Source organism: Syngnathoides biaculeatus, chromosome 2, assembly GCF_019802595.1.
Source record: "Syngnathoides biaculeatus isolate LvHL_M chromosome 2, ASM1980259v1, whole genome shotgun sequence".
In the NCBI taxonomy this organism is placed as follows: Eukaryota; Metazoa; Chordata; class Actinopteri; order Syngnathiformes; family Syngnathidae; genus Syngnathoides; species Syngnathoides biaculeatus.
The window spans coordinates 42,752,830-42,776,931 of record NC_084641.1 but is presented as its reverse complement, the minus strand read 5'-3'; the positions used below and the strand labels follow the sequence as shown (position 1 = coordinate 42,776,931).

At 44.1% G+C, this 24,102-nt stretch overlaps 1 protein-coding gene across 1 annotated transcript in view; it reads left to right on the top strand.

Moving 5' to 3' along the window:
* mrgbp (MRG/MORF4L binding protein) overlaps nucleotides 1-24,102 on the top strand; it is a 37,306-nt gene that overhangs the window by 723 nt on the left and 12,481 nt on the right. The window lies entirely within an intron of this gene.

Below are 24,102 nucleotides of genomic sequence, written 5' to 3'. Positions count from 1 at the left end.
GACTGACGTCACACCTTCCGATTTAGAACACGGGCAACATCTGGGTTTGATGAACCATGGTAAACACACGTAGCTCAGCAGGAATCATTTCAGAAAGGCGTATGAATGGGAGCGCACTGCTATGGGCGGCTTAAACGGGCGTTTTAAGCAAAGCAGATTTGTGTAGCGCATTTCATACACAAGGTAACTCGTGCTGTACATGATTAAAGGGATTTGAAAACAAAGAGTTAAAACATTTAAAACTGCATAAAAACAATAGAAAACGACAAACAAAATATTAAAAAATACAATTGCAACCACATAATGTGCAAGTAATCTGATCATAAAGTGGATATATTCTAAAAAGCATGAGGAAAAAAGAAGAGTTTTCAAACTGGATTTAAAAACATTCACACCTGGGGCTGACCTCACCTCTGTTGGCAACTTATTCCACTTGTGTGCAGCATAGTAGCTAAATGCTGCTTCACCATGTTTGTTTTGGACTCTGCGCTTCACTGTTTGACCTGAGTCAGTCGATCTCAGAGCTCTACTGGGTTTGTATTCCGTAAGCATTTCTTTCATGTATTCAGGACCTAAATCATTTAGTAATTTATAGACCAGTTGCAGAACTTTAAAATCTAAGCCAGTGCAAGGACCTTAGGATTGGTGTTATATGCTCTCACTGCTTTGTTTTTGTCAGAACGCAAGCTGCAGCATTCTGAATGAGCTGACAACTGTGGCTGTCTCGTCCTAGCAGAGCCAAACTAGCAGCCAAGCACAATACTCGTGTGTGAATGCAATGCATGTCTCCAAAATCTGTATTTTCTACTTTATTGTAATAAGATGGCAAAAACGAGTTACTGCACCGCTAGCTGTTTCGTGAGTTCCACGGTATAAACGCTTGTCGAGAAGAGGCAATAGTTGACGATGTCTGGATAGGTTACAGACGCCCAAAGTTGTGTGCTCCATTTGTGTTTCTCCAAGGCATATGGGTTGATATTGTCGATCAAAGCACGCTTCTTGTTGTAACGGTTTCTTGAAACAACATCTAATGAGTCCCGATAACTTTCCAAAGCCTTTTTAGCCATCATGCGTCACTTTTCACAGTCATATGAACGTTTGTGTAACTCTGGTCTACATGCAAAAGCATCAGAGTGAACAGCCCGTCAGGAGAGTGAACCCATCCAACACGGCCAGGTGCCCCAGATGTAGTCACATGGTCGAAAACAGTATATAATCGACTGTTTTCGACTGATGTGACAAACCTTCCGATTTAGAATGCGTGTGCCATTTTGGTTTGGTGAATTCAAGTAAACAAACCGTAACTAAGCTGGAATCATTTCAGAAAGGGGTATGAATTGTGGTGCACTGCTATGTTATCGGTTGCTCAAACGAAAGTGGGTGTTGTAAAGTGTCTTTCTTTCGACTGCCAGCTGTGATCAAGAACCATTGCAAGAAAACGGAGCAGTTATCAACCAAACGGTGACAACTGTGGCTGTCTTGTATTAGCAGAGCTGATGTAGCAGCCAAGTCATTCTCTTATATCCGAGTTTGCTCAGAGCATTTTGTTCTTGGTAAGTATTGGATACGTTTTAGAATTTCACACCTACTTAGCAAAAACTAAGTTCTGTGAAGGAAAAGTATTCTTTAGGGCCAAGGACCTATACATAATACGTGTGTGTGTGTGTGTGTTGTGTGTGTGTGTGTGTGTGTGTGTGTGTGTGTGTGTTGTGTGTGTGTGTGTGAGTGACTGAGTGAGTGAATGTAATGCATGTCTCCAAAATCTGTATTTTTTGTTTTATTATAATGAGTTTGCAAAAATGAGTTACCGCACCGCTAGCTGTTACATGAGTTGAGTTAAATATGTAGCCTTGAAAATGGAGAAAAATGTGCAGGCTCCACTTGGGACTCGTCCCGTTCGAACTTGTCTCCCTTCCTCTCTGTAACAAAGACGAAAATAGTAATCTACACCTCTTTCATTGCTATAATCAATATAATTTAACACAACGATGACTATAATCATGCGGTACATATTTAAATTGCATTGAGCGGTACACTAACCTTAGCAGTGTGGAGAGACATGTTGCTTACAATGGATACTGTCACACGACAAACCCAGCCATTGATGAATTGGTTGTAGGCCTCCAGACCTTTGTAATGCTTTAGTTGGTCCACGGTATGAGCGCTTGTCGAGAAGAGGAGATAGTTGACGATGTCTTGATAGGTTACCGACGCCCACAGTTGTGTGCTCCATTTGTGTTTATCCAAGGCATATGGGTTGATATTGAAGCACAGGGCCGGCCTTGTATGCAACGCTTAGCCGGCCGTTGGCCTTGTCGCAAGGCTGAGCCGGGGTAGCTTATCACGGCGCCGGGCCGATTTACGGCGTTGTCGTTGCTCGCGGCTGAGTGGGCCCGAAACAATTATCGCTGCCGCCATCAGTATTGTTGTTGTTACAATGGCGTTACTATGAACAACGCTGTTGGCAATGGCGCACTCAGTCACGTGCGATGACAACACGTAAAGCGACCCGGCTCGGCACTGTGATACGCCACCGCGGCGCTGTAGATGAGCCGCCACAGCCGAAGCCGTGACCGTCGGACGCCGCGTCAAAGCCGGCGAAGGCTGCCGTGTCGTGCCTCGCGGATGAGCACGGCTTCGGCCAGGCTGGCTCATACATACTGCAGTGGCAACAGACTCCCAGAGAGTATGTATGAGCTAGCCTGGCCGAAGCCGTGCTCATCCGCGAGGCACAATGCGGCAGCCTTCGCGGGCGAGCCGTCACGGCAGCGTTCGCGGGTGAGCCTGACGCAGAAGCCATCCGACACATACATCGACACATTTACAGGATTCGCACGCGGCCCTAAGAGTCCCTAAAAACCCCTACATTTTCGAAGGTGCATTTAGGGGCTCCTAAAAGTCCTTAAAATCCGCGAAAACCGGTCAAGCCCCTAAAAAGGCCTTAAATTAAAAAAATATCAAAGGGAGGACCTCTACCGCCAAAATTCTCCCTAAAAAAAAAAAAAAATCTTTTATTTAAAAAAAATAGCAATCCGTCTGGCGTCCAAAACAGCCGGAAATTGTCAACGGAAGTCACCGTGTTTACAACTAGTCGCCATATTGTCGATATTCCATTGTTTGTTTCCGTGAGTAGGCATTTCACTTCGTCTTCGTTACGACGTAGCATAGTTCTTTCATCGATCCAACTTGTATCACGGGGAAGTGCATTTTTCAAGAAGCTTGGGTTGAAAGTAAGGAGTTTGGGAGCTGGGTTCGTCGAGATCCAAAAGATCGGCAAATGTTTTACTGCCATCTGTGCAAGCAGAGTTACCAGCTTGAAAAGATGGGCGTCAAAGCGCTGGAGTCGCACCAGAAAAACAGGAGACACGCTGAATTGGCGAAGACTCTCATCTTCCATTGGTATGAATCTGTTTCTAAAATATCAAGATAGTGAAGAATCAACTTCAGGCAGTGGTACTAGCAGTGCATGCGCACTAGGGATCGCAAAAAAACCACTTACCTTCATAACCGTTTTTTAACCGAACAGTTGTAGCAAAAAAAAACGATAAACCGGTACCATAGTGGTGTTTACATAATTCACCCGCGGGACCTCGAGTTGGGGTGCGGGGTTCCGCATGGACTGTTTTTGTTGTTGCTCTTCCGGAGTGGCGAGTTCACAGAGTTCCCCCCGTTATGCGAGTAGTGTTTTGATGTCTGCCAATAAAACAAGTTTTGTTCCTGTGTCCGACACTCCGACTCCTTTTCTCCGGCGCTACACTATCAATCGTTAATTTACTCCGCGGTAATGGGGTAGTTTGTACACAATATTGATAAACAAGCTTATTGAATGTGGCTTTCAACAACGCACTTGTGTAAGTTAAATTTTTTTTTTTTTTTTTTTTTGTAAAAATGTTTTAATGTTGACATTCTTCTTTCGGACTTTCAGAAAGGGCATGAAAGTATACCGAGCTTTTCCTCGATGCCATGTTTGTTTCTTTGATTTAACTGAATGTTCTTTTGAGTTCAACTTTACTCTAACAGCGAAATTTGAAAAAGTGGAAATGATGTTGAAAAAATAGCGCAATGTGGAGTACCGGAACCGGAAGAAATGAAAAATTTTAACCAATTTCGAAAGTCCGATTACGGTTTCGGTTTAAAAACAAAAACAGAAAACCGGTTATAACCCGTTATTTGTTGCCTGTTGCAATCCCTAATGCGCACCTACAGTTGTCCAGCCATCGACTTCAACCAGCCAGAAGTCAGGCTTTATGAACGTAGTTCAATACACGAAGACGGACTCGTTAAAGGCAGAGATCGTGTGGACTTTAAAAGTGATCTGCAACCATTACAGTTACAAATCTTGTGAAAATAATTCGAAAGTGTTTGCAGTCATGTTCCCAGACAGTGACATTGCTAAAAACTACCACTCTGGGGAAAGGAAGACTTCGTACCTGGCTACATTTGGCATTGCTGCCCACTTTTCATCTCTACTGCCTTCTTCTTCTTTTTTTTTTTCCTTTCGGCTTGTCCCGTTAGGGGTCGCCACAGCGTGTCATCTTTTGCCATCTTAGCCTATCTCCTGCATCTTCCTCTCTAACCCCAACTGCCCTCATGTCTTCCCTCACCACATCCATTAACCTTCTCTTTGGTCTTCCTCTCGCTCTTTTGCCTGGGAGCTCCATCCTCAGCATCCTTCTACCAATATACTCACTCTCTCGCCTCTGAACATGTCCAAACCATCGAAGTCTGCTCTCTCGAATCTTGTCTCCAAAACATCCAGCTTTGGCTGTCCCTCTAATGAGCTCATTTCTAATCCTATCCAACCTGGTCACTCCGAGCGAGAACCTCAACATCTTCATTTCTGCCACCTCCAGTTCAGATTCCTGTTGTTTCTTCAGTGCCACTGTCTCTAATCCGTACATCATGGCCGGCCTCACCACTGTTTTGTAAACTTTGCCCTTCATCCTAGCAGACACTCTTCTGTCACATAACACACCAGACACCTTTCGCCAGCTGTTCCAACCTGCTTGGACCCGTTTCTTCACTTCCTGACCAAACTCTCCATTGCTCTGTATTGTTGACCCCAAGTATTTGAAGTCATCCACCCTCGCTATCTCTTCTCCCTGTAGCCTCACTCTTCCCCCTCTACTTTTCTCATTCACGCACATATATTCTGTTTTACTTTGGCTAATCTTCATTCCTCTCCTTTCCAGTGCATGTCTCCATCTTTCCAATTGTTCCTCTGCATGCTCCCTGCTTTCACTGCATATGACAATATCATCTGCGAACATCATGGTCCAAGGGGATTCCAGTCTAACCTCATCTGTCAGCCTATCCATTACCACTGCAAACAGGAAGGGGCTCAGAGCTGATCCCTGATGCAGTCCCACCTCCACCTTAAATTCCTCTGTCACACCTAAGGCACACCTCACCATTGTTCTGCTGCCATCATACATGTCCTGTACTATTTTAACATACTTCTCTGCCACACCAGACTTACGCATGCAGTACCACAGTTCCTCTCTTGGTACTCTGTCATAGGCTTTCTCTAGATCCACAAAGACACAATGTAGCTCCTTCTGACCTTCTCTGTACTTTTCCACGAGCATCCTCAAGGCAAATAATGCATCTGTGGTACTCTTTCTAGGCATGAAACCATACTGTTGCTCGCAGATACTTACTTCTGTCCTGAGTCTAGCCTCCACTACTCTTTCCCATAACTTCATTGTGTGGCTATTTCATCTCTACTGCCTCAAAGCCAAAAAAGCCAGAATAGAGACTGACATATCAACGCTTATTAGGAAGGCTGACAGGCTGTGTGAGGAGGCAGAAGAAAAGAAGAATCTGAGGTTTATCATCGAGGCCAATGCACTCAGAGGCAGAGCAAAGGACAAGAGAGCCACTTTGGCACCTCTGCAGCAACAAATAGAGGAGGCACTGGGTAGGCTCAAGGAGCTAGAGTAGGGGTACTGAAACAGACATCAGTAGAAGACATTTGTGTATATAGTTGCAATTGTAGTTAGAATCTGTTTTTCTGTATACTGTTATGTGAAGACGTTGACAATGGTCATATCAATGAGAACTACCACAAGGGGCGACAGGTGATCACTGTCACAGGTACTGAGATACTGGAACATTTGATGAACCAAGAACTGTTGATGGCACCATTGGGTGAGTCTTTTTTCCTTACTCTTGATTTCCCACAATGGCCCTAAATTTTTTGTGTCGGCCCTAAATTTTTTCCGTGTCAGCCCTAAATTTTTCGTGTCAGCCCCGAAGAATGCCCCTAAAAAGCCCTTAATTTTTTTTTAGTCAGACTGAGTATGAACCCTGTATTTAGTACCCCTGTCATACGTACATGGATCTTTTGTTACATTATGAGAGACGGATTACGTGGTCCGCCCCAAACTATAATTTTTTTTTAGTAGCTGTATACACACCCACCTGTCAATTGGAACCCACGAAGCTCTCGTCCTTTGGACCCGTGCAATCCATTTTTCACGACGAACTGGGTCTGTTGCAAACTTATGAAGGTTAAATCCATCCTCCCGAGTGTTCAAGCAATGTCCAGCAATGCAACGAGCCGGCATTTTGGCTAACACGATGAAACAACGAGCTACCTTCCCGGAAGTAAAACTAATAGAAACAAAAGGGTCCACTTGAGGGTGGTCCTGCCATGTACGTCACTTCCTGCTTCTTCTCAAAAACAAATCCCTCGAGAGGATTTTCACAGCGGGAGTTACAAAAAGCTATATACGTCAAAATCATGTTATGCGGTGAAAAAACGCATGGGTCCATGTTGGCTGCCATTTTGTCATTAATAACATACTAAAAATCATGCATTTCATGATAGTGGGCCTTTAACAACGCTTGTGAAATAAACACGTAAATTAATGTCAATACTACACAAAATAAGCTATTAAGCTATAAATAGATCTTTTTCTACTCGGAACAAGTTTTACGCGCGTGATTTTTCGTGCTTGACTGTGCAGATTTGCGGCAATGAAGGCGCGCGGTCGGACTCATCAAATGTGAGTGACTGGATGAGGAAAATGATTGGATCGTGTTTTCCTTTGCTCTGACGTGGGTCACCGAGCCAGGACTGGGGAAGGGGCTTGAAGGCAAGTGTCTGATGGTCAGGCTTTCACCGATTGGGCCCAGCCAGGCATAGTCCGAAAGGGAAACGTCGTCCCCCTTTCCATGGGCCCATCATATGTGGGAGGAGCTATAGGGGTCAAATGGATTGTGACCTGGGCAGTGACCGAAGGGAGGGACCCTCGGCGATCCGATCGCGGGCTACACAATTGCCTTTTGGGACTTGGAATCTTTGGTAGGGAAGGAGCTTGAACTGGTGTGTGAGGTCGAGAAGTTCCAACGACGTAGTCGGGCTCTCCTCCACACACAGCTTGACCTTTACTACCAGTCCTCTTGAGAGGGGTTGAACTCTCTTCCACTATAGAGTTCCCCACAGTGAAAGGCTCCCCGGCTTGGCGCCTTTACATTGAGATTCACGCAAGTGGACGAAAAGTTAGCCTCCCTCTGCTTTCTGGGACAGGTCTTGACTGATGGTTGTGTTTATGCACAGAGTACCAAGCATTTTTAGAGTCTTTGGAGGGTGTGCTGTAGAGTGCTTCCCCTGGCTCCGTCATTCTGCTGGAGGACTTCAATTCTCACGTGGCCAATAACAGACCTGTGGGGGAGTAATTGGGAAGAAGCCCCCCCCCCTCCCCCTCAAGAAATGGCTTGGTTTTTTTTTATTGGACTTTTGTGTTTTCACCACAGATTGTTCATAACGAAACTATGTTCAAGTATAGTCCCCACTTTCATTTGGCACAAGGAAGCACAAGGTTGCAGTTCATATTAACAACAACTCATTCAGAAGGACCAGTGAGGTTTTCCTCTTGTCCATGGAATAGTGGAGCAGCTCTCCACCCTCGGCGGGGTCTTTGAGAGCGCATAGGAAATTGCCACAACCAGTCATGTGTTTTGTGGACTAGGAAAGGGCTTTCGACTGTGGCCCTCCAGGTATTCTGTGGGGCTTCTGGAGTATGAAGACCCCCTTGTTACAAGATGTTAGGTCCCTGTAAAGCCATGGTCAGAGTTTTAACATTGCCAGCAGGAGGTCAGACTCATTTTTGGTGAGGCTCGGACTCTGTCAAGACTACCCTTTTTCATGAATTCTGTTCTTTTATTTACAGAATTTATCAGGACAGCTGAGACATAGAGGGGTGTGCTTTGGTGGGCTCAGTATTGCATTGTTTGCAGATGTGCTGTTGTGTGATTTTCATCAAGCAGTCATCTCCAACTCTCACTGGAGCGGTTCTCAGCTGAGTGGGAAGCAGCTGGGATGGAATATGCACCTCCATATCTGACACCATGGTTCTCAGTCGGAAAAGGTTGGAGTGGCCTCTCTGGGTAAGGGATGAGATACTCCCCCTAGTGGGGGTGTTCAAGTATCTTGGGGTCTTGTTCACAAGTGAGAGAAGAATGGAATAGGAGCTTGACAAGCAGGTTGGAACAGCGTCTGCAGTGACGTGGCCTTTGTGTAGGTGAGTTCTGTTGAAGAAGATGTTAAGCTGAAAAGCAAACATCTTTATTTATGGGTCATTTTACGTTCCTACCCTCACTTATTTTCATGAGCTCTGGGTTGTAACCAAAACAACAAGATCCCGAATACAAGCGGCCGAAGTGTATCCTTTGCAGGGTGTCCGCGCTCGCTCTTCTTCATCTGGGAAAATCTGAGTAGAGCTACTGCTCCTGTGCGTTGAAAAGAGCCAGATCAGGTGGCTCAAGCATTTGTTTAGAAACCTTCCTGGTTACCTCCATGGTGAACTGGTCCGAGCAGGTCCCCCCGGCAGGAGACCCTGGGGACAACCCAGGACTCCCTGGAGAGAGTGTCTCTTGGGAATGGCGCGGGGTCCCCTCGGAAAAGCAGAAGGATATAACTGGGGAGAAGAAAATCTGCGCTCCCTTACTAAAGCTACTGCCGCTCTGATCTGACATTAGATTAACGGAATAACATTCATGGATGGATCGTGTTGAGATGAAACTGTCCAAGTTTGAAGTCAATTGGATGAAATCTGTAGAAAAAGTTCCCAAGTGTGACCCCTCTAAATCTTCCATAAGTGTATCTGTAAATTTTCCAAAATAATATCTTTTAAAAGGTCGTAGGTCTGTTTCTGTTGATTTTAGGTTGTTGATTTGAATTTCAAATTTGTTGGTCGAATGCGGTTATCTGTCAAATTTGGTAAGTGTAACACACCACTCTGAGCTCTTTGATAAATTCTGAGTAAAAAAATTTGCAAGCGTGGAAAAAAGATGGAACCTTACAATCATGAAATCACAAATCGCATACATCCATCTTCTATTGCTCATCTGGCTGATGTCGCAGCGGCAGTAGCTTGAGCAGGGAGGCCCAGACTTCCCTTTCAACAGCCATTTCATCCAGCTATTCTGGAGGTATCCCGATGCATTCCCAGGCCAGCCGAGAGACTTAGTCACTAGTGCGTCCTGGGTTGTACTCTTTCCGGTAGGAAGTGCCTGGAACACCTCACCAGGGAGGCGCCCAGGAGGTATTGAATCATGCTCCAGCGATCCGGCTGTCGATCACCCGCTCCATTCTTCCTTCATTCATCAACAAGACCCCAGGATACTTGGGGCAAGATCTCATCCCAAACTGGAGAAGTCAGGCCACTCTTTTCCGACTGAGGACCATAGCATCAGAATTGGAGGTACTGATTCTCATCCCAGCTCCTTCACACTTGCTCCAGTGAGAGTTGGAGATTACGGCTTGATGGAGTCAACAGAACTATATCATCTCCAAAAAGCAGAGATGTAATACTGAGGCCACCAAACTGGACCCCCTCTACGGTTTGACAGCCAATACTAATTTTGTCCATAAGTTCTGAACAATATCAGTGACATAGGGCAACCGTGGTGGAGTCAAACTCTCACCGGAAACGAATCCGATTTATTGCCAGCAATCTGGACCAAACTCTGACACACGTCGTACTGGGACTAAATAACCCGTATGAGGGGGTTTGGTACACCCCCCAACCCCACCCCAACCCACAAAACAGCTCTCCCTGTGGGAGACGTTCGAACACCACTAAGTCAACAGAACACTGGATGGACAAACTCCCATGCACCCTTGAGGACTATGCAGATAGTGCAGAACTGGTCCACTGTTCCACAGCCATGAGGGATCCTGCTCTCCAGCACCCCTGGGTAGACCTACCAGGGAGGCTAACGAGTGTGATCCCCTTCTTAAAAAAATGGGACCACTACCCAGTCTGCCTTCTAGAGGCACTGTCCCCAATGTCCACATAATTTTGCAGAGGTTTCAACCAGCACAGTCCCACAACATTCAGAGCCTTTATAACTTTGCGGTAATTTCATCTTTCCCCCTGAGCTTTTTAACTACCTCAGTGATCTCAACCCCAGAGATGAGAGAGCCTCCCTGCAAGTGTTTTTCCATGGCCTCACCAAACTTCTCCCATTTCCGAGTTTTTGCATCACCTCCCACCAAAGCTTCATTCCACTCGGCGAGCCGGTACCCATCCTCGACCTCAGGAGTCCAACATGTCAAAAAATCCTCCAGAACAGGTGAAAAGTTCTTTCAGATGTGGGAGTTGAAGCGCTTTCTGACAGGCGATTCTTCCAGACATTCCCTCTAGACCCATATATTACGTTTGGGCCTCGCACTTTGCAACGGCATCTTCCCCTACCATCAGAGCCAACTCACCATTAGATAGTGATCAGTTGAAGGCTTCTCCCCACTCTTCACCCGAGTGTCCAAGATGTGCGGTCAGAAGTCTGATGACACAACCACAAACTCCATCACTGAGGTGTGACCGAGGGGGGTCCTGCTGCCAAGTGTGTTTGTTAATGGACAACCTGAAATGATTACAGAAGTCTAATAACAAAACAGCACTCTCCAGCACTCACTCTAAAGATTACAAATAAGGTTTGTACTCTTAACTGTTCGTGCATAGCCACAAACAACAGTCAGGACTCCCCCCCCCCCCACTACTCTCTTATCCCCAGGGGTGAACCCTAACATACAGCTGGCAGGCATTAAGTATACCCACACCTGCTCAGTGCCTCTCATCGTGGGCAACTCAAGAGTGGAAGAGAGTCCAACCCCTCTGAAGTGGACTGGTTTCAGAGCCCAAGCCGCGTGAGAAGACGAGCTCGACTATATCTAGTCGGAAATTCTTGACCTCACACACCAGCTTGGGCTCCTTCCTGCCTGAAAAGGTGAGATTCCATGTCCGTAGAGCCAGCTTCTGTAGCAGAATCGCCAAGGTCCCTGCCTTCTGCCATCGCCCAGCTCATACTGCTCCCGACCCCTATGGCTCCTCCCACAGGTGGTGAGGCCATGGGAAGAGGGATCTACATTACCTTTTCGGGCTGTGGCCGGCCGAGTCCCATGGGTGCAGGCCCATCCACCAAGTGCTTCAAAGGACGGCTGCAGTGACCCGCATCTGGGCAAGGGAAACCTAGATCAAATAATTGTATTGGTCATATGGGTTTATGGAGCCGTACTTTGTCTGGTCCCTCACATCGGACCTTTTTGCTGTGTGTGTCCCTACCAGGGGCATGAAGCCCCGGACAACTTAGCTCTTAGGATCATTTCCCCCCTTTTTCTCAAGTGTAATGTAACATCAGACACATCTGAACACGTCATTAAACCACCCTAACACAGGATTGTCAATCCCAGAATGAGTGTACATAGTTTCAGTCAACATTTGGAGTACCTTGAGATTAGTCATATTTATTGTTATTACTCTATTGTCTGGAAGCCGGGTCAATTTTAATATAGATTTCAATTGTTTAGCCAGAGTGGTTGTTGGATGTGGTTTCCAATCTTCTCCCGAATATGCTGCCGTGTTACACCAGGAGTTATCACCTTGCCTAATCATGGCATCATAGTGATAAGCTCCTGGGGAACCACCTGTTAGGGCTTTGAGACTTTTTCTCCATATTTTAATTTTTAAATGAGAGAGTTTGGTTTACCTCTACACAAGCCTGTATTAAGGAGACATGACTACTGTGGTTTAAGCACTGTTGACCAAGGGTAGTAAACCAGACCATGACTTTTTTTCATTGCTTCACTCCGAGGTGTTTCCTTCGGTCTTTCTGGTCACTCTGCAGTGCCCGAAGGTCAGAGATTACAAGCATTTAACCTTCGCGGAAACACTGTTCATCTGTGGGAGCGTTGGGAGTCGGGGGAGGGTACCCTGTTGCCAGGTCGCCAAGTAGCTGGTGTTTCACCAGGAATATATGAATCCAGTTGGTCCTTCCTTCCACCTTCACAGCTGTGGGTGTAGCGATCAGCACTTGGTAGGGCCCCTCCCACCGCTCACTCAACCATGTTTTTCCTCTTGATGACCTTGATGAAGAGCCAGTCTCCAATCGTGATTTGGACGTCGATGATGCTGTGGGGACAATGGCATATCTCGCAGTTCATTGGTGTGGCGACATTCACGATATTCAAGCGTCTTCCTCTGGTGTAATAGGCCAAGTCATGTATTGAGTTCGGGGGTCCTTTGTTTTCAGTGTCAGGTCGGGTATAGTGTGTGGCCTTCCATACAACAGTTCAAAAGGGTTAGATTTTCCCCTCTACAGGCAGGCTATGCATGTTCATTTTTACAATGTCAAAGCAGTCACGCCATGGTCTCCCCGTCTCTTTCATAGTTTTGATAAACTTAGTTTTATAGTACCATTAGTTCTCATAACCAACCCCACACTTTGTTGGTGATAAATACACTGCATTTTCAGATTTTGTCTTGAACTGCTCTGATAACCTATCTATAACTTTATTCACGAATTGCGAACCTTTGTCACTCCTGATAACTCTCGGGATTCCAAATGTTGATATTATATTTTTACATAATGCTTTAGCTACCATCAAAGAGTCCGGTTTGGCTGTGGGGAATATTTCATCCCATTTTGAAAATACATCAGTGATTACCAAAAAGTATTCATAACCTTTTGATTTAGACAATTGAATAAAATCCTTATGCATTGTATGGAATGGATGCTCAGGCTCTGGAAATGAGGCCCATTTTGGTTTTACATTACCCTATGGATAATTTTTTTTTTTTTATATATACAGATTAAACATTGTCTACAAACATTCTTTGCATATTGCGTGAACCCAAATGAATTAAACTGCCTGTTTACTTGGTCAGCCGTTCCCGCAATTACTGCGGAACTTTGGACCATGTTTTTTCCGATCTGTACGAATTACGTATGTTTCTGCCGTATCTGGATTAAATTGATTGCGCTTTTTCCATTTTCTCAAATACTTTGTGCTCCCAGGGAACTTAATGTTTTATTTCTTTCTTTACATCAGGTGACTTTGACCCATCAAGTCTGGCTCCCCTTATACGTTTTGCTTTTACCATCATCCTCTTGTTAGTTGTCTAATACAGACGGTGAGACTTTCAAGGGAAATGTACGTGCCTGTTCACTTTCCCTGATGTCAAGCTTCGACCTTTGACCTAGAGTCTCAGGTGGACATTAGCTGGGTGGTTAAGTTTCACAGAACGTGAACAGTTTTAGATCCCTTTCAAATACTCTCCAAGCACATAACACATTACCAAGTAATCAAAGTTTCCAGTGGGATGGAACTTTTGTTGACATAGTTAGATTTCCTTTCCACCCCACTGAACCTGTTGCTTGTGTTATGGAATGAGTCAGTCAAATGTTAGTTCGTCAAGTCACAGGCCTATTTCTCTCACTGATTCTATGTCTGGAAAGTACGTTATCCGAACCACACCATTAAAACAATCAATTTTCCATGTACAGCAGTTACGTTATCTGCAGTAATGTCCTTTTGACCTAACAACAGTCAAGTCTCATGCTGAAAACCATCTAGGTGTCAGGGTTCCAAATAATTCACAAGGGTTATCTTACCACCGGTAGACTGCGCCGTCCCTTCTGGTTCAGATGATGATGGGCCACGTATCGGGACGTTCCAGAGAGACTCGCCTCAAAGTTTAGGGCTTTTAATGATACTTGCTGTACACAGTCTTCAGTCAGTTGTCACTGCCCCACCCCACCCCCGCAGTTGACCCCGTCACCATCTGGCTCAAAGGGCCAATATAAAATGTCATGGGAGAATCACACCCTGAGTTGAGGGGTGACCCTCGCCACAACAAGTACGAAGTTTTGAGACAAAATAGACAAAGACGAAGGCAAGATTCTGGCCAGGAGAGAGGAAGTCACAGTGAGTTGGCCTGATCTCTGTAGCTTCATACTCTATTTGAGCCTTTTATTAAGAATCACACAGGTTAATCGATACAGAAATCAACATGTTACATACAGAGTGATGAAAACATCACAACGGTTTCAAAGGTTTATTTGTTTTTACCCTGTTAGTTGTTTACTCTGCCTGCATCTGCGCCCCTTTGTCCCTGGCCTGTATCTTTAAAGCCAATGTGGTTAAGCTGCCCTGGTGGCAGTGTCCTGTGTTCCCAGAATTGTAGTTCACGTGTTATTCCTTTAAACTGAGATTACTTGTTTTAATGAAACAAGTGCATATGATAGTTATGCAATTATGTGAGGGTGGATAAATATGTGTAAAATTGTTTATTGTAATATTGGAACTATATTTTAGAGTATTGGAACATTACAATTGATAATATGGTTCTACATATAATTTTTATCTGAACTACACAAACTACACCTCCTCCCTAAGGTGACTGTTCAAGCAGGGGTCTGGTCACTTCCTGTTGGGTTTAGGGCAGCGGTCCCCAACCACCCGTACACGGACCGGTACCGGGCCGTGAAGCATTTGTTACCAGGCCACTGAGAAAAAATGACCATCCACCTATTTCCTTAGCTGCTTATCCTGACAAGGGTAGTGGGAGTGCCAGAGCCTATCCTAGCTGTTATCGGGCAGGAGGCAGGGTACACCCTGAACTGGTTGCCAGGCAATCGCAGGGCACAAGGAGACAGGCAATCGGTGCCAAAATGGTTCATTTGGTGAAAAAGTGATAAAATCATGAAATTTGTCAGAAACAGATTCTGGAGCCTTCCATAGCAACGGTTGCCAAGGACTTGATTCTTCATAGCAATGGTTTATATATACCTTATATGATCTACTTTTAGCTTTGTACAGTTAACAAAAAACAACATTTGCAATGGGTACTGATCAGTTTTAGATAAACTATTATCAAACTGCCCTTCCATAGCAACAGTTGCGAAGGAATTGCTTTTTTTGTAGCAACCGTGCATATATACCATATATCTACTTATTACTTCGTAAGATCATTATTAAGGAAAAATAGATTTTTTTTAATAGTTTTAGATCAATATCAAACTAATATCAAACTCCTCTTCCAGAGCAACGGTTGCCAATAACTTCGTTTTGTCATACCAACAGTGCATGTACATCCTATAATATCTCATTTTTGTTTTGTGAGATCATCAATGGAGAAATATGTATTTTCCAGTTTTTTTTCAGATATTTATTTCCAGATGACTCTGACAATCAAGTATAACCCAACTCTCTGTCACGTTCTCGTCCATGGGCATGTGTTTTCATAGTTGGGAAGACCAGTTAGTGCTTGCTTAGACTGATAAAATCTTCTCCTGGTTGACCATCCATGAATGTTAAAATCTTTGACTGTGCAGTTCTGGTCAATATGCTGAGGCCCATAGGGTGCAAGACTTTCAAAGACTATGTATCAGATATCTTCATTCCATATGAAATCACAAATTAGGGTACAGTGTGGTTCTGTTCAAAGGAGAAGAGTTGAGTCTGCAAGCCCCACACCATAAAACAGGCAACAGTTTCTTAGACCAGTGTACTGAGGACAATCATTCCGTCTGCATATCGACAAATGCTCATACTCACATATGGATCGTATGTTGTGTGTATGTGAAACACAAGTAGAATGGCTCCTTGCCATTACTAAGAAGCAGATCCTAGGGTGATGGTACACATTGATGATGCATTAATGCAAGGCATCAACAAGATATCTGTTCGCACAGTTGATACTGATGTAGAAGTTTTGGGAGTGGCAACAGTGCAGCTGTTAGATGAAGTACAACTCTGGATTGTATTTGGAACTACCAAAGAGTTCTGCTACATTCCTGTCCATGAGATATCTGCATCCCTTGGACCCCGGAATTCCCTGTATAGCTTTGCTCAAATTGGTGAAAAGATTGCCTGGAAAGTTTGGGAGGCTCACGATGAGTTCGCTGCAGCCTTTGACGTTCTTCACAATTCCCTGAAAGAGATAAGTGAAACACATTCATCTTTAGAACAGTTCACGATACTTCTCTACGACAGAACCAGTACGGCTTCCTCCATTATTGAGACCAGGAAAACACTGTTCACACGAAAAGGATGTCAAATGGCATCACTTCCTCCAACTAAGGCTGCATTAGAATAACATATTCGAGCAACCACACTACAAGGAGGCCACGACTGGAGCTCTGCAACCAAGAGACATCATCAGTTACTGGTCAGGTTTACCAATGGACCTTTCCGACCTGTCAATCACTTGTACAATAATAGCCAATCAGATAGCCGCAATGTCTTAACCCCTGGCTTCACCTGCCCCTCTTGCTGTCATGTCCCACAAGCAATGCTGGTTAACAGTCGCGTGCGCTTGGAAAAGTTAATGTTACGAACAAGATGGTCCTCAGATCCGCTTGGGGAACCTGCAGTTCTGATGAAAGATATCCTGCTAGGTCACAAGGGGGCTGGTTGATTCATTTCCCAAAGTGTAAAGCACAGTTGAGGAAGTGTCTACAATGGATTAAGGCTCGCGGAAGAGTGCGCGTACAACTGAGTGTGGACAATATCAACGAACGTAAGGCTGTATGTTCGAAGGTAAGTGAGGGAAGTATCTTCTCTGAGTTTGACTGAATATTATCAGTGCTTTATACATTGCAGGAGAACAACTTTCACTTTGTTAGCATGTCACTGACCTGCTGAATTAAGTGTATAATCTTTTATGCCGAAGAGTTCAGTTAGTGGTACGTAAATGTGTGATGTCAAACAAGAGAAATGTCTCTTTGCCTATTTTTATTGCATCGGACTTTTAAGACAGGGCACTGGGTTCGATTACAAGCAAAGGATTTCAATATGAAGTTTGTGAGGCATCAAACATTTTTGCATCGATTGCCAACGTTTCGCTGTAACTCTGACATTGCGTCCTGCTCCGTCCAAAATCTTAATTCTGTATACATATCCTTGCGTGAAATAGTTGAGAAATCTCTGTAGAACTCTCTTGGACAAGTGTGACGCATTTGGCAAAAAACATACACCAATATTATCTGGAATACGCGACAGAGAATACAGTTCAAACCCGTTATATTCAGTCGCTGTTTTGGACGGTTGTGGGGGATGGACACTGTAGCTAAGGGGGGGGCGCAGCTGAAGATTGCCATTCGCAAAGGACCATTAGACATTCATTAAACACGACAAAAAGGAAGCAAAGACACCAGTTCAAGTTTGACAGCTCGCGAGGAGAGAGGAGAGGAACTGTCTCGTACAATTCACCACTGCACTCTCCGATTAGCCTGTCCTCAGCACCTGTATTTATTTGGTTTCAAAACACCCATTATTTACATGGCTGTTACAAAAAGGAGCCTGGGATGCAAAACATAGTTGGAAACAAAGTGTACTTGTTTGTTCATGTGTGTGCAAGTTTGCCGAATACATGTGTGGTAATAATTTCTTTAACAGACAACAGGTGCTCCTTGTTCCATCTCCTGATTAGATGTTCTTGTTCTATCTCCTGTTGAACGGCTGCCACTTTATCTAGAGCAAAGCATTTATTGATTAGAAGCAGATGTATAATTAAATTCACAATTAGTACATTTCCCCCCAGTTTATCCTACATTTGCTGCCACATTATCTAGAGCAGACCAAAGCATTCTTCATTGCAGGCAGGAACAGTTTCTTAATTGGAGCAGAGCAAAGTATTCTTCATTGCCGGCAGGAGCAGTTTTTTTTTTTAATTATTTACAATTATTCCTACATTTCCCCCGTTTATCCTACATTTGCTGAAATCGTCACATCATCTAATAGGTCACGCTTTCGGCTTTATTCTACAAAATCATATTTATGAAAACATAGTTACACTCAGGAAAATATAGCACTAATCACTTGTAATCTTCTGGATCAGAGAACAGGTCTGGAAGAGAAGTGATAACGTCACCTTTGTGCCCAACAATATCACTGTCATTACCCAGTTTTTCCAATTATAGATATTTTTCTGTCAATTTTGAATTTGTCGGGGTAGTAGCAGTGGTGATAAGTTGGTAAAGGGAATACAACAGCACCACACAATGTAAGAATAGCTGCAAACACAGCTATAGAAACTAGGACAGAGAACACCAAGTTTTTTATATATTTGCCAAACATTTTTTCTGTGACGCGTTATCACAAGTAACAACCCGGGTTCCATCCCGGCCCCACCTGTGTGGAGTCTGCATGTCGAGCCGGAGCGCTTTACTGCGCGCACGCGCCTGAGTGAGGCATTCTTGGCTGGGTTCTTCAGAGCCACCGCCGTCCGCAAAGCCTGACGCGCAGCCTTCGCAGAAGCTGTCACCGCCGAACGCGGCGCCGCAGCCAGTGTGGCTCATTTTTGCCACCATGGTAGCTTATAATGGAGCCGAGCCGTGCTGCTTTAGGAGGTTGTTCACAGCCGCCATACTACGCGATGAACAACACCGACGAGCCGGAGCGATTTACTGCGCGCATGCGGCTGAGTGAGGCATTCTTGGCTGGGTTCTTCAGAGCCGCCGCCGTCCGCGAGCCCAAAGTGCAGCCTTTGCTGGTGAAGCGACGCAAATGCCCGACGCCGTCCGACGCGCGCATCGACATATTTCGTACACGGATGTTTTGTTACGTTATGAGACCGATTACATGATCCGCCCCAAACTTATTTTTTTAGTAGCTGTATACACACCTACATGTTATTTGGAACCCACGAAGCTCTTGTCCTCTGGACCCGTGCAAACAATTTTTCATGACGAACCGGGTCTCTTGCAAACTTATGAAGGGTAAATCAATTCTCCCGAGTGTTCAAGCAATGTCCAGCAATGCAACAAGGCGGCATTTTGGCTAACATGAAGGAACAACGAGCTAACTTCCTGGAGGTAAAACTATATTATATACATTATATATATATATATATATATATATATATATATATATATATATATATATGTGTGTGTGTTTTTTCATTAATAACCTACTAAAAACCATCTATTTCATGACAGTAGCCCTTTAAGCTTTTAGTGCCCAAACAAAACCACAAGACACCGGTTTACAGCTTTCAGTATAAAGTTTTGCGGTTTTGCTCATGACATCTTGGGAAAAATTGTGACAAAAATGGGATTTGGACAGGTCTGGGTACTGTCTGGTTATGGCATCAGTTAGCACGTGAAATTACATTCATGGTGAAGCAAGTTATAACCAGTTATTGCTCTCAAATTAACTTGACATTTTAAATGGATTTTGTTCATTAAAATCCTTATTTGTGAAAATATACCAACATAGACTGGACTACGTTATCATCTTCTGTGTGTTTTGGTGCAATAATAAATGAGCCTTGTAGATGCAAATTAGTGACACACATTGTACTGCAGATAGTTTCTCATACAAGCACAGGCAGGTTTATTGCGCTGTACGATGAACGGGCGGGCCTATTTACTAAATACATGCAGGGTTCGCACGTGCCCCTAAAAGTCCCTATAAACCCCTAAATTTTTGAAGGTGCATTTAGGGGCTCCTGAAAGTCCTTCAAAATCCGCGAAAACCGGTCAAGCCCCTAAAAAGGCCTTAAATTAAAAAAAAAAATCGAAGAGAGGACCTCTACCGCCAAAATCCTCCCTAAAAAAAAATCTTTTATTTAAAAATAAATGGCGATCCGTCTGGCGTCCAAAACAGCCGGAAATTGTCAATGGAAGTCACCGTGTTGACAACTTGTCCCCATTTTGTCGATATTCCATTGTTTGTTTCCGTGAGTAGGCATTTCACTTCGTCTTTGTTACGACGTAGCGTAGTTCTTTCATCGATCCAACTTGTATCATGGGGAAGTGCATTTTTCAATATGCTTGGGTTGAAAGTAAGGAGTTCGGGAGCTGGGTTCGTCGAGATCCAAAAGATCGGCACATGTTTTACTGCCATCTGTGCAAGCAGAGTTACCAGCTTGAAAAGATGGGCGTCAAAGCGCTGGAGTCGCACCGGAAAAACAGGAGACACGCTGATTTGGCGAAGACTCTCATCTTCCGTTGGTATGAATCAGTTTCTAAAATATAAAGACAGTGAAGCATCAACTTCAGGCAGTGGTATTAGCAGTGCATGCGCACCTACATTTGTCCAGTCATCGACTTCAACCAGCCGGAAGTCAGGCTTTATGAACGTAGTTCAATACACGAAGACGGACTCGTTAAAGGCAGAGATCGTGTGGACTTTAAAAGTGATCTGCAGCCATTACAGTTACAAATCTTGTGAAAATAATTCGAAAGTGTTTGCAGTCATGTTCCCAGACAGTGACATTGCTAAAAACTACCACTGTGGGGAAAGGAAGACTTCGTACCTGGCTACATTTGGCATCGCTGCCCACTTTTCATCTCAACTGAGGCAGAAAGTGAAGGCTGGATCAGAGTATGTCCTCCTCTTTGATGAGTCTCTCAATCATGAGATGCAAGAGAAGCAGCTGGACATTCATGTGCGATTGTGGATTGATGACCGGGTCCGCACTTGATACCTCACCTCTGAATTCCTGGGACATTCAGCAGCAACTGATCTTCAGAGCAAAGGACAAGAGAGCCACTTTGGCACCTCTGCAGCAACAAATAGAGGAGGCACTGGGTAGGCTCAAGGAGCTAGAGTGGGGGTGCTGAGACAGACATCAGTAGAAGACATTTGTGTATTTAGTTGCAATTGTAGTTAGAATCTGTTTTTCTGTAGACTCTTATGTGAAGACCTTGACAATGGTCATATCAATGACAACTACCACAAGGGGCGACAGGTGATCACTGTCACAGGTACTGAGGTACTGGAACATTTGATGAACCAAGAACGGTTTATGGCACCATTGGGTGAGTCTTTTTTCTTTACTCTTTCCCACAATGGCCCTAAATTTTTCGTGTCAGCCCTAAATTTTTTTCCCGTCTCTGCCCTTAATTTTTCGTGTCAGCCCCTAAGAATGCCCCTAAAAAGCCCTTAAATTTTTTGGGTCAGACTGAGTATGAACCCTGGATGGGTTTTGCATAATTTTAAAACGAGACCGAAAACTTCGTATATAGATTCAGGATATGGAAGCCTTCACTATTTATCAGTTTCTGACTGACTAAACCAAACAAGAACTTCACAAATGTTTATCAGTCTTTGTTCCCAACATGAGGCACATCATGCGCTGTTAGTCTGACTGCTTGCTCTGAATCTTCATGGCCAGCTTTTTCGTCTGCATTCTAACGTGCGTCTGCTATCTAACTGGCTCAAATTGATTACCTTTAACCCCTTGTTAAAGCTCGTGTTCTTCAAAGTCTTCGTGGGACCCTTCAGAATAGTGGTCATCGCTCGAAATATCGGAAAAGTCATTGTCGTTCTTACAATGAATTCCAATGGCCGCCTTGATGTTTGACGTCACGCCCCTAATCGTTTCTTTCCGCTCTGTTTCCATCTTTTTCCAGCGAATCCAGGAATGTGCAATCATTTTTTGCCGATAATCGAAAAATAAAAATGTTTCCTTCATAACAGATTTCAGATTTTAATTCTGCACAAAAAACTGTATAATATTAGCAAAAAGGTCAATTGAGGACCTTCCATACCCTTTAACTGATTCATTGGGAGCCACATGTAGAGTCCTGCCCTTGCCTCGGTGACTGCCGCATTGTTGTTTATCAATGTTATTTGAAATGAGCTTCTCTTTTATGTGTGGTAGGCATAGTTGACTGAGTATAAGTATTGGTTCTGTTGTGTTTTTATTTCAGCTGTACAGGTGCCCTAAGGTACTATATGAACCAAAATATCATTATGGCTGTTAACATTGCAGCCCAACATGCTATCATTTTATTTAGCCATTTTGAAGTCATGTCAATCAAGTCCCTCCACTAAAATGAGTCAGGTCTCTTTTTTTAATCTTCACCAGCCTTTGGGTATTTTCAGATACTATAAATCTGCACCCACCTTATGCTGGACTCTGCTCACCTTACCTTTTGGGTGACTCTTTGTATGGTAATTATTTCTTTAACAGACAACAGGTGCTCCTGGTTCTAACAGTTCTGATGATTAGATGTTCTTGTTCTGTCTCCTGTTAAGCGGCTGCCAGGTTATCGAGAGCAGAGCAAAGCATTTCTGTATTAGAAGATGTGTGCTAATTAAATTCAGAATTATTCCTACAGTTAGCAGCTCATGGAGACTGGGGATGGACTTGTCTTGAAATATGGCAACCCCGATGGACAACCCTTACTCAAGCCAGTGCCTCATATTCAGAGTTGTTACTCTGCAAATGCAGAGTTCTATGCAGAAATTGCAAGTAGTACACCTGCTTAGCTAAAATGTACACTCTATTGCACGTGCCAAGGTGCTTGTGAAAACATGTAAATCCAAACTAATTGTATTGTCTAGAAAGCAATGGATTCTGATGGTCTGTCTGCTAGTCTGAAATATTCTTGTCCAAAGAGCACTGGATAATATTTCACCTGTTTAACTGTATTGAGTCCCAAAGTCTGTTTTAATGTAGGAAAGGATCTTTTACGTTGAGGAAAACTGTGCATCTTCATTTCATCTGTCGATTGTGTTCTTTTTCCAACTTACCGACTTGTTGCCCGCATATCAACTTAGTTATGTCCTATTTGAAGATTAGGTACTTGTGGTATCTTGAGGTGGCCAAGACTAATCAGCACATCATATGTGCTATTCCATTATACATGTTATAATAATTACATTTTATTATTACAGTAGATGCCGTAGTTATTATTACAGATTACAGCTTCCCTCAATAGCAACCATGAATTTCTGGTCTCATGTGCCATGTCAGAAAAAAAAAAATACTGTTTATTGACCTGAATGAGAAATTGCATACATTTGTCGTTTCTTATGCACTACAATTGTCTTGACTTGTCCCGTTAGGGATCGCCACAGTGTCCTCTTTTTCCACCTAAACCTATCTCGTGCATCCTCCTCTCTAACACCCACTTTCATCATGTCCTCCCTCACAACATCCATCAACCTTTTCTTTGGTCTTCCTCTCGCTCTTTTGCCTGGCAGCTCCATCCTCTGCACCCTTCTACCAATATACTCACTCTCTCGCCTCTGAACATGTCCAAACCATCAATCTGCTCTCTCGAACATTGTCTCAATCATCCAACTTTGGCTGTCCCTCTAATGAGCTCGTTTCTAATCCTATCCAACCTGTTCACTCCGAGCGAGAACCTCAACATCTTCATTTCTGCTACCTCCAGTTCTGCTTCCTGTTGTTTCTTCAGTGCCACCGTCTCTAATCCGTACATCAGGGCCGGCCTCACCACAGTTTTATAAACTTTGCCCTTCATCTTAGCAGAGACTCTTCTGTCACATAGAACACCAGACACCTTCCGCCTACTGTTCCACCCCGCTTGGACCTTTTTCTTAACTTCCTTACCACTTTTTCAGTATTTTTCTTTTCTGTACTGTTGACTCCCAAGTATTTGAAGTCATCCACCCTTGCTATCTCTTCTCCCTGAAGCTTCACTACTACTCCTCCGCCCCTCAGATTCATGCACATATATTCTGTTTTACTTCGGCTAATCTTCATTCCTCTCCTTTCCTCCTTTTTGCGTGCCTCCATCTTTCTAATCGTTCCTCCGCCTGCTCCCTGCCTTCACATCAGATCACAATATCATCTGCGGACATCATAGTCCACGGGATTCCAGTCTAACCTAATCTTTCAGCCTATCCTTTACTTCCTCAAACAGGAAGGGGCTAAGCGCGGATCCCTGATGCAGTCCCACCTCCACTTTAAATTCTTCTGACAGACCAACGGCACAACTCACCGCTGTTCTGCTGCCCTCACACATGTCCTGTACTATTAACATATTTCTCCGCCACACCAGACTTGCGCATGCAGCACCACAGATTCAGAGCAAGATGCACACATTTCT